At 42.4% G+C, this 12,113-nt stretch overlaps 1 protein-coding gene across 1 annotated transcript in view; it reads left to right on the top strand.

Moving 5' to 3' along the window:
* The window catches only part of LOC126474977 (selenoprotein M-like), a 42,101-nt gene that overhangs the window by 7,379 nt on the left and 22,609 nt on the right, over positions 1-12,113 (top strand). The gene's annotated exons all lie outside the window — the stretch shown is intronic.

A 12,113-nucleotide genomic window follows, 5' to 3' on the forward strand; every position in this document is an offset into this window, starting at 1 on the left:
AAAGCAGATTACAGAACACTGTTTTTCATTGGTGTAAACAGAGAGGGAAGTACGGAAGCATCCGATCCCACCCGTCTGCTTTGACCCATGATGTCACAAATATGGCGGGAACCACCATAAACCACGATTCCAGTATGGCACATATAAAGCCGTTACGTACACATTATGAAGAGGAAAATACAAACACACACACGTTCCACAAAAAACCTAATGACAGTAACGGGACAAGTGCGGGAAATGGGGGGGGGGGGGGGGGGGTTGGGTGGGGACAAACTAAATATAAACAAATTTAGACACCAACCCCATACAAAACCACACAAAACGACGAAAAAAACTGACATCACAAAACTCCCCAAATACCACTAAACACAATATCTTCTGGAATCGGACACTTCCCTTGACCTATATAGCACAACAGCAGCTCTCGATCCCATAAATTGGGATCGAACACTTCCCTTGACTTATATAGCTCAACAGCAGCTCCCGATCCCACAGATTAGGATCAAACACTTCCCTTGACCTATGTAGCTCAAAAACATCTCCCGATACCAACATTCACAGCCACACGTTGGGATCGAACACTTCCCTTGACCTATACAGCTAAAAAAAATCTCCCGATACCAATACCAACATTCACAGCCACACATTTCTATAAAACACTTCCCTCGACCCCAACACACAGCACATACACTAAAAACAAAAGAATAAAAACTTACCACAAAAAAGTTCCGGTGCTACAAACTAGGCCACCACACACACACACACACACACACACACACACACACACACACAAACCAACGAAAAAATACTCAACCAAAAGAAAGACCCAACCCACTCACACCTCAATCCCCCCCACCAACCCAACCTCCCCCCTCACCCCATAATAAAAAACCCATAAACAAAAATCTCAATCACACATTACAACTCAACAAAAACTTCAACAAAATAGATCCTCCACAACTATAACACAAACCAACACACTCCCCCCCCCCTCCCCCCCACACTCTAACACGAAATAAACCACCCTAACCAACCACCTTTGTCCTATACATTTTACTAACAGCCCTTAAAAAACCCGAAAAACACAATAGCCCTCAGGGACACTCTTCCGCCAACAGTACTCGTCTAAATGAGACTGAAAGTTGGAAGAGTTCCTCTTCCCCCTTCCAAGAACTGACTTAACAGCCCCCCACAACCCCTCTATTGTATTTGTGCAAGCCCTCGTCTCATAATTTTTGAACTCTAAGCTATGGTTAACGATTAAATGATTTAATCCCCTCTCACCCAACCCCCTATATGAAGAAAATGCATCTGAAAATAGAGCACTTCACGACCTTGGCAATTAAACTGAACAGCTGCAGAAACTTTATCAGTTCCAAAGTGGTGTTCCCCATAATTTCCCTCAGATGCACGCTATTAATTTTATCCTTCATATCAATTCCTGAAGAAAAACCGCAACCGATTAATTTACTAAGATTACTACACAACATAAAGCGAACAACAGTAAATTAACCTTCACACAAAACCACAAAATCGTTAACTCACTGAAACGAATTCCACTACAAACACAACCAACACTCGAACATTTCTGTATAATGAGCAAGAGCAAACTGAGCCCATTACACCACACAAATGAAAGCCCTTAACATACCACCAGAGGGCACAACGAACCACAACACGACATCTGGAAACACGCCACACACACAAACCAAACTCCACGCCGTCATGACGTCACACACCACAACACCCTTACGTCATGGGTCAAAGCCGACGTGTGGGATCGGATGCTTCTGTCGACCCACAGAGAGTGACACAATGTCAACTTTGCAAGAGTGCAAAGCGAAGTGATGTGACTATGCTGAAACTTGCCACAAGCAAAGGAAATGGTGCCATCTAGCAGCCGGTGAGTGTACTAAGCAATACTGCCAACCTGAAGACAATTAGAATGAAAATTTATTGACTTATGCTTGTAATTCACATTTATAGAGTCATGATATTTGAGTTTTGTGGTATTCAAACAGTATGAGCTGTACATTAAATTGGTTTATATTGAGAGCTAGCTCCTATTTTTACAAAACAATGATAATCTGTAGGTCTTTCTGCTAGTGACCCCTTCTCTACATAGGCTGTTTCTCCTAAGGGTCATCAGGTGCATTTTCTCTGTTGTTTCAGCTGATATTTGCAATTTCTTTTTTGCAACATGTAGCAAGAGTCAGCCCAAACAAATACTGCTCATTACGTCTTTCATGCAGTGCCCAGCATCAATCGAAAGCAAAATGGAATTGCAAATATCTGCCGAAACACCAGAGAAAATGAACCTTATGACCCAGAGTAGAGGCACCTGATATATTTCATTTGTAAACAAGACTTACCGAACACACACACACACACACACACAAAACACACACACACACACACTTATAACACAAAGAATGAACTCCAGCAGCAAGTGAACAACACAACTGCATGATGGTAGCAGACTGCCAAGTAAGACAAGACGGATCACACAAGGATGATGTGACAAACAAATGTTTGCCGACATGGTGAATTTTAGTGGACACTGGGGATTGTAATTTTAATTTATAAATAAATAAATTTCAAAACCATTTTGATTTTCTAGGAGGTTTCAAATTGATGCTCACAATTTGAAAATTCATTCCAGAAATAAGCCCGTATATTGTGGCGAAGCCAATTTTCTGCAGTATCTTTTCTTCCAGGAATGCTAATTGCACAAGGTATTCAGGAAAACTTCGTAGAAGTTTGGAATGTAGGAGAGAAGGTAATGGTGGAGGTAAAGCTGTGGAGGGTTGTATATGAGATGGTACACATATACACACAGGGTGTTACAAAAAGGTACGGCCAAATTTTCAGGAAACATTCCTCACACACAAATAAGGAAAAGATGTTATGTGGACATGTGTCCGGAAACGCTTAATCTCCATTTTAGAGCTCATTTTAGTTTCGTCAGTATGTACTGTACTTCCTCGATTCACCGCCAGTTGACCCAATTGAAGGAAGGTAATGTTGACTTCGGTGCTTGTGTTCACATGCGACTCATTGCTCTACAGTACTAGCATCAAGCACATAAGTACGTAGCATCAACAGGTTAGTGTTCATCACGAACATAGTTTTGCAGTCAGTGCAATGTTTACAAATGCGGAGTTGGTAGATGCCCATTTGATGTATGGATTAGCACGGGGCAATAGCCGTGGCACGGTACGTTTGTATCGAGACAGATTTCCAGAACGAAGGTGTCCCGACAGGAAGACGTTCAAAGCAATTGATCAGCGTCTTAGGGAGCACGGAACATTCCAGCCTATGACTCGCGACTGGGGAAGACCTAGAACGACGAGGACACCTGCAATGGACGAGGCAATTCTTCGTGCAGTTGACGATAACCCTAATGTCAGTGTCAGAGAAGTTGCTGGTGTACAAGGTAACGTTGACCACGTCACTGTATGGAGAGTGCTACAGGAGAACCAGTTGTTTCCGCACCATGTACAGCGTGTGCACGCACTATCAGCAGCTGATTGGCCTCCACAGGTACACTTCTGCGAATGGTTCATCCAACAATGTGTCAATCCTCATTTCAGTGCAAATGTTCTCTTTTCGGATGAGGCTTCATTCCAATGTGATCAAATTGTAAATTTTCACAATCAACATGTATGGGCTGACGACAATCTGCACGCAATTGTGCAATCACGTCATCAACACAGATTTTCTGTGAACGTTTGGGCAGGCATTGTTGGTGATGTCTTGATTGGGCCCCATGTTCTTCCACCTACGCTCAATGGAGCACGTTATCATGATTTCATGTGGGATACTCTACGTGTGCTGCTAGAACATGTGCCTTTACAAGTATGACACAACATGTGGTTCATGCACAATGGAGTTGCTGCGCATTTCAGTCCAAGTGTTCGTACGCTTCTCAACAACAGGTTCGGTGACCGACGGATTGGTAGAGGTGGACCAATTCCATGGCCTCCACGCTCTCCTGACCTCAACCCTCTTGACTTTCATTTATGGGGGCATTTGAAAGCTCTTGTCTACACAACCCCGGTACCAAATGTAGAGATTCTTTGTCTCGTACTGTGGATGGCTGTGATACGATTCGCCATTCTCCAGGGCTGCATCAGCGCATCAGGGATTCCATGTGACGAAGGGTGGATGCATGTATTCTCGCTAACGGAGGACATTTTGAACATTTCCTGTAACAATGTGTTTGAAGTCACGCTGGTACGTTCTGTTGCTGTGTGTTTCCATTCCATGATGAATGTGATTTGAAGAGAAGTAATAAAATGAGCTCTAACATGGAAAGTAAGCATTTCCGGACGCATGTCCACATAACATATTTTCTTTCTTTGTGTGTGATACATTTGTCCCACTGCTGCTTCCACTGTTCAAAACATTTTTTGTAGTCGCCTGTAGAAATGGCTTCTTCAGTGTTGTCAAATTGGTGTCCTTTCATGCCCCTTTTCGCGCGTGAAAATAAGAAAAAGTCGCATGGAGTCAGGTCAGGTTAGTAAGGTATGTGGGGCAGCAGAACCATGCCATTTTTAGCCGAAAACTGTCTAACACAGATGGCTGTGTATAGGGTTGTGTGTTGTCAGTGGAAGAACAATCTTCTGTCTGTCACAAATTGGGTCTTTTTTAGGCGAGCACTTTTGTGCAATATCCTTATAATGGTCTGTGAGTACAAGCTCTTGAACTTGGTCAATATTTTCGTTGATTTGGCCAGTTGAATGCCCAGAACGAGGTTTGTCATCAATCAACATGTCTCCATTTTTTACTTGAAGCAAGTCACTCATACACTTGAATATACCCATAGCGTCATCTTGGTGAGCTGTTTTCAACAGTAAAACACTTTCAGCAGCATTTTTGCTGCATAGAAAACAATAACTTGCCATCATAAAAAAAAGAAAACAAGAACAAAACAATGCTAGCAAAAACAATCCCCGCAGTTGAATGGAACAAGCCAGGTCAACACCACTGGCGGCATTGAACTGGCACTGAGCCATGGTATATACGCCTTGCGGCAGAAATGTGTACTGCACAAGGTCCACCCATGCGTACTACATAAGTCATGTTATTCCGTTTTTGAGTATCCACTCACAATGTGCTTGGATAGATCTGCCAGTAGAGCACTCACCCATGAAAGCCAAATGTTCCAAGTCTGGCAGACAGTTTTTTGCTAGGAAGTTTGAAATCAACTCATACTCCACTGCGGAGTGAAATTTCGTTCTAGAATGACACAATTGTTTTCATGGACTTTTGCAAACAATTTTGCAGTTGTAATTTGTATTTCTACTAACTTGCTCATCTCCAGATGCTTTTCCTTTCCTTGTACCTTGAATGGCTTTATAAACTTCTTCTATCATTGCCTGTAGAATGACATCATTAATTAACATGTTTTCTGATTCATCTCTTGAACTAACAAACCTTTAAAGAAATCATCTGATGCAAGTTAAATCTCCTCCCCACTGATCGTTACTGGGCCATTTGCGATCCTAACTCAGGATGTCAAGTTTCTGTTGTGTTTTTATTTTTGCTCTTATTGTTTTCAATTGTTTCTCTTAGCAAATTCCTATTGTACCTTCTCAAATTCTCAAAAATATGTTTTAAAGTAGTTCTGTTTAATTCACCATAATCTGGTGAGTCACTGCTGACCATATATGAAAAATAACTGTATTCTTGTTGAAAATTGTTTGAACCTTGTTAGCATTGCAAGCTCCCCCCACTCAACTGTCCCTATAGAAAACAACTACACATACCTGTCAGTTACATTGTAGAGGCACCTACCTTGCAAGCTTATACCATGGGGGGGGGGGGGGGGGGGGGGACATTTGTGGCTGACAGCACCTGTATGTTTTATCCTTGAGATGGTGCTGGATGGGTTATGGCCTTCTCCAAACGTTATCGACTTGTTTTTGTACCTTCAGTTGGAAATAGTCAGAAACACAACAACAACAGGTGGCCAGTCATTGTGTGGCTGGTCTCATTGTTTAACAAAATTAGAATTCAAAGATGTCTTTACAGAAATTTTATTGTACTAGCAATGTTTCTAAGCTTGATAAATTGTTAAGTTTCGTAATTACATACAGTACACAGTCAGCAGCCTGTGCTATACACAATATCTCTCAGTAAAATCAAATTAAATCTTTGTTACTTGTGACATGGAGACATAATTATATCTTGACATGACCCTAACAATCCACATGCTGGCTCAAGTCAAACTGAAGCAAAGTAAGATGTCTCCTTGTAAATATTTGGAAATCTTGAGCAGATACAAATAACAATCCTAATGCATTTTTGGAAATCTTTAGCAGATTATGAATAACAACCCTAATGCTAATGTCTTCCCACACCCCCCAAAAAATATGCTGTTCACATCTCTTTCTGAGAGTGCATGCACAGCAAGCACGGACTCCAAGCAGTTGCTGTACATCTTTTTTTCCTGTGTTGCATTCTCACTCTCTAACTGCATATTTTCTCAGACAAAGTCTCTAGGATATATTTCCTCGCAACAACCTAGCTTGTTTGTATAACATCAGTTATGGCTTTTCCTACTTTGATTTATTTATGCGTATATTTGTTTTTTTCCTACTTTTTTGATTAACTCATGTTCGTTCCCAATAACTGAGCTTGACCTCCATGATTCCAAAATTTTTTACAGAAGTGCAGGCCATAAGGGGGATGTCATCCAGTACCTACCATGGTAGCAAGTCCATGTGGGGGTTGCCAGGCATCTATACAGTGGTAGCCCCAACAAGGCAGGGCACCCGCTATTGATGTCAGGTTTTACCTCCCTTTTGCGCATGCTAAGAAGTAGGTGCCCATCTGTTTAGGGCATTGGGACTCCGAGCAATGGCTGTCATCAGAGATGGCCAATGCTCTGCCTCAGCAATGCCCATGGTGAGAGCCCTTGTTTGGAGTAAGTGGCATCGTGATGGATATTTCATGCAGTGAAAAGACCAAAGTTATCAACCAGTGGCTATGAGACCATGGTAATCTCTTCAAACAGACCTGATTTCTTTATATATATATATATATATATATATATATATATATATATATATATATATATATGTGGATGGATATGTGCGTGTGTGCGAGTGTATACCTGTCCTTTTTTCCCCCTAAGGTAAGTCTTTCCGCTCCCGGGATTGGAATGACCCCTTACCCTCTCCCTTAAAACCCACTTCCTTTCGTCTTCCCCTCTCCTTCCCTCTTTCCTGATGAGGCAACAGTTTGTTGCGAAAGCTTGAATTTTGTGTGTATGTTTGTGTGTCTATCGACCTGCCAGCGCTTTTGTTCGGTAAGTCACCTCATCTTTGTTTTTATATATAATTTTTCCCACGTGGAATGTTTCCTTCCATTATATATATATATATATATATATATATATATATATATATATATATATATATATATATATATATATATATATGTATATGTGTGTGTGTGTGTGAAATCTTATGAGACTTAACTGCTAAGGTCATCAGTCCCTAAGCTTACACACTACTTAACCTAAATTATCCTAAGGACTCGAACCTCCGCCGGGACCAGCCGCACAGTCCATGACTGCAGCGCCTTAGACCGCTCGGCTAATCCCACTTGGCTGAATTCTTTAAGGCATATTGCTACAACCCTAGCCATTCCAAAGAAGGAAAGCAAAATAAAGTGAACTGAAGAGTGGCACTTCTTTCAGTTTTTGATGGAGGATCCTTTCTGTCTGTTACTCTCCTTGTAGACAATATTGAAAATGTATCAAGACAAATGTCTTCTTCAGTACTGTATTAAGTGATTCTGTGTTAAAACTTCAAATCCTACCCAGTCCTGAATGTTACTCTCTTGTGAAAAACTTTGTAATGTTTCTTTGCAACATTCCCTAACAGCCTGGATGTTAAATTTCTCTCTGTGACTTGACACTGCATATGGATGAGGGATTATATGAAAAGTGGGGGAAGTGAGGCTTCTGATTTGTATATCATGTATGTGACATGGAGCCGTATTTCCTATACTATGCTACGCCTTAATACACCAAGACATCAGGCTTGTCTTCCCATTGCTGGAACAATGCAGTTTGTGGAGATTGTAGTCAGCTGCTTCTTGAAAACTCACCACATGATCAACTGCCATTCAGTTATAGAGATGATCGCCCTCCATGATCACTGGTACATGATACCCTAATGAAGGAATGTAAAATCAAGGAACTTATCATGTTTTGAACCTGTAAGAAGCTTGACCATTTATATCCTATACTAGCATTATTGCATTTGACAATATTGTGACCACGTCATTGGCAGTACATAGAGTACTTACTCCGTCCATCCCCTTAAAATCGGCCTCCAGTAGCCATGCAAGTAGACATCTTTGGGGTCCTAAACTTCCGACATCCAGACCAGCCATATCCTCCACTGACATCTACTGGTGACAAGGATCCCTTTAGGGCAGGCTGTTCCAACCAGGCTCCAGGGAGCTGGAGCGCTCACTGCTGCAGTTTGGAGCCCGCGTGGAGGGGGAAAGTGAACTCACTGCCCCCTGGACGCATGCAGCCGCAACTGACGCAATAATCCGTGTTCAATGACAGCTATGACTAGCCGCGGGAGCCCTGTACCTCTATTGGAAGATACCTTTCTATTGATTGAGAGGGATGGTCGTCCGCATTGTCTTGTATGTCATAAAGTATTTAATTCTGCGAAGAGGTACAATATACAACAACATCATACACATCTTCACGCAGCGCACTACGATCAGGTAGAAGGCGTTGCATGCAGAGAACTGGTAGCCAGGCTTAAGAACGACATACCAGGAGACGTAAGTTCAAAAACGGTTTCCTAATACGGAGGGTATCAAAACATGCAACATAGTTCGTGTTCTGTAATGCGTTTATAATTTTCAGGCGAATGAGAGCGGAGAAAACACTACTGAATCTGTAATTCGAGCAAGCTACAGGGTCGCTCACATCATTGCGACGAGTGGCAAGCTGTTTTCCGTGGGACCACTCGTAAAATCGTGCATGGTAGCAGTTGCAGAATGTTTGTTTCCAAGGGAGGTGCAGACAATTGAAGGGGTTTGCCTGTTGAAGCAAACAATGTCTCGTCAAATCCTGGACATGGCAGCGGATTTAGAGACACAGCTCAGGAAAAAGGCGGAGAGCTTTGTTGCATTTTCGCTAGCGCTTGACGAAAGCACCGACATATCGGACTGTGCTCAGCTTGAAGTCTTTGTGCGTGGTGTCGACATGGAGCTGCAAGTAACTGAAGAACTCTTGGATGTGGTACCACTCGATTACACCACAACAGGACGTGACATTTTTAAAGATGTTTGTGAATCAGTGGACAATATGAATTTTCCTTGGGATAAACTCCATTCTGTAGCGACAGACGGCGCACTATAAATGACCGTACGTCACCAAGGTTTTGCTTCTCTTTTGAAAAATATACTGAGGGACGAATTCGGGAGAGACATTTTGACTCTTCATGTGCTGTGTGCTGAAACAGTAGAGCTAGGTGGCGTAATGAAGTATGAATCATCGCCAATTCAAAGGATTCCTGAAAGATATGGAAGCGGAATATGGGGATATACCTTACCATAGTATAGTTCGTTGGCCGAGTCGGGGAAAAGTTCTTGATGTTTTCTTTGCCATTCGTGAGGAAATATCCCTTTTTCTCGAAATGAAAGGGGAAGAAATCCGTTGTCTGAAAGATATAAAATGGATATCAGACCTCGCGTTCCTAGCTGACATAACTATGCATCAGAATAATTTAAATCTGTCATTTCAGGGCAAAGGGCAGCTAATCGTTGACATGCACGACCAGATGAAAGCGTTCATGGAAAAGTTACGTTTATTTGAGAGGCAGATGAGTAATGGACATTTAACGTCCTTCAATCGTCTTGCTTCTTTAAAACTACCTGAAGGTACTACTTTCGGCAATTTCCAAGCATAGTTAAAGCAGCTCATCACGTAGTTTGAAACACGATTCCGAGAACTCACTAGTTTGGAAATGGAACTTAAGGTGTTCAGCACTCCTTTTTCAATTTCCCCCGATGACTTGTCACCGTCACTTCAGTTGGAGGTTATTGATTTGCAAAATTCAACTTTGTTGAAAGAGAGGTACTACAACACGTTGGATTTGTCACTAAAAGTATTTCCCAAGCTTCACAACAATGCCGCTCAGATCATGTGCATGTTTGGATCTACGTATTGTTGTGAGCAGCTTTTCTCAGCAACGAAAAAAGTACAAAGTAAGGAACAATCGTTTCTTCGGGATGCAACAATGAAGGCCATCCTCCGCATTAAAGCTGCGAACACTTTGACGCCTGATATTTCTGATCTAGTATGCAATTTCTTGTAAAGAAGTTGTTTCTTATTTATTTCCTAATCATCGTATTTCCTGGTGTAGCATGTCACCACGTCGTAGCAGCTAAGAGTATGAGGTTGTCAATCTTGTAAGACGCAGCTGGCACATCAAAACGCTTGCCTTGCCGCCTGCCTCAGCCTGCCGTGCCGGCCCACTCGAATGGTCACACCGAGCGACACAGCTCCCTGGAGTAGGGAGCGCTCACTACGGAGCCAACAAGCTGGAACAGCCTGCTTTAGGGGATCCTCTCCTTGGAAATCTACAGACCAGCAGTCTGACACTAGCCATTAGTGAAAAGAGCCATAGACTGTGATCCCAGTGTTGCCCACTCCTCTTCAGTTCCTATGCTCACAGCAAATACACCCTCATAAGAGTCTGACACTCTAAAGTAGTTACTTAGAAAAAGAAGACTATTCTGGTGACAATGGAGGTGCCAGCGTCCCATCTCCTTGGGGGACTCCGTGTTCACAGATGTTGTTCCACATCCAATGGTGACAGTGATCCTGGGGGTGACCTCTCTCTTTGGCTCCTCATGCCTAACCAGGACGCTATTACTGTGAAAATTCAATGGCACTGCAATGCATATTACTGTCTCTAACCAGAATACTACTACTACTACTACTACTACTACTACTACTACTGCTGTCATCCTATTTTGTGAACTGTGTTGCTCTTGTAAGAAATGCATTGCACTAATGACCATTCCCCAACACTTTTGAGTTAACCGTTTTTCTGACTGAACCATTCTAGCCCAGAGAGAGTATATGGAGGTGTGTGATAGTTTACATAGATGTCATCACCACCATACCACATGGGAAGTAATATCAGTGCATGTGTGAACAACCCAAGAGATACAATGTTTATTTGCGCCTGGGCAGGATAGATACATACCTTGATATGGCCACTTTAATCCAACAGCTCTTCACCGCCACTCCCTCTTTTCTCCCACTTACGGATTTTAGCACACACCATTCCCTGTTGGGGCTCTGATGTCATCTGGTAGGGACTTTCAGATTTACCAATTATTTTCCAACCTTGATCTGTGTCTCCTCAATGACAGTACCTCTATATATTTTATTGCTGCGCAAGGCACCTTTTCAGCAGTTGACTTTATGATCTCTTCTCCTACGCACATAAAAGACAAGTTGATGACATCCCCCTATCCTTTTTCCACTTTCCCACTACCTCCCTTCACCCCTGATGCTCAGGTGCGTGATGAACCTTTCACTGACTGGTATCTGCTATTGTCTTCATTCCAATTCTTACCCCGGGCATAAACCCAATGTCCATCAACAGCTACCGACTGATTAACCTCACCAACTTGCTCTACAAATTGCGATATGATAGCCCAACAATTATGCTGGGTTCTCGACACAGGAGTCTTCTGTCCTTCTATCAATGTGGTTTCTGGGAGTGGGGTGATCCACATGTGACTATCTAGTTATGGTGGAAACAGTTATTGTACAGGCTTTTTTTAGCTTCTGTCCTCTCATTGAAATCTTTTTCAACCTATGTGAGGCATACAACTCTGCTTGGTGCCATTACATTTTACTTATCTTCTGTGACTGGACCGTTCTAGGATTGCTACAGATTTTTATTCTGATCTTTTCATTTTGGAGAAGGTACAGTGCTCATCTCCCCATAGGTCGTAGACAGTGGAATCCCCCTAGGTTCCATGCTGAGCATTACATTTGTCTGTATTGCTGTCAATGGGCTCGTGACCTCAGATGGACCATTGTTTGCCCCAGC

Source organism: Schistocerca serialis, chromosome 1 (assembly GCF_023864345.2).
Source record: "Schistocerca serialis cubense isolate TAMUIC-IGC-003099 chromosome 1, iqSchSeri2.2, whole genome shotgun sequence".
In the NCBI taxonomy this organism is placed as follows: Eukaryota; Metazoa; Arthropoda; class Insecta; order Orthoptera; family Acrididae; genus Schistocerca; species Schistocerca serialis.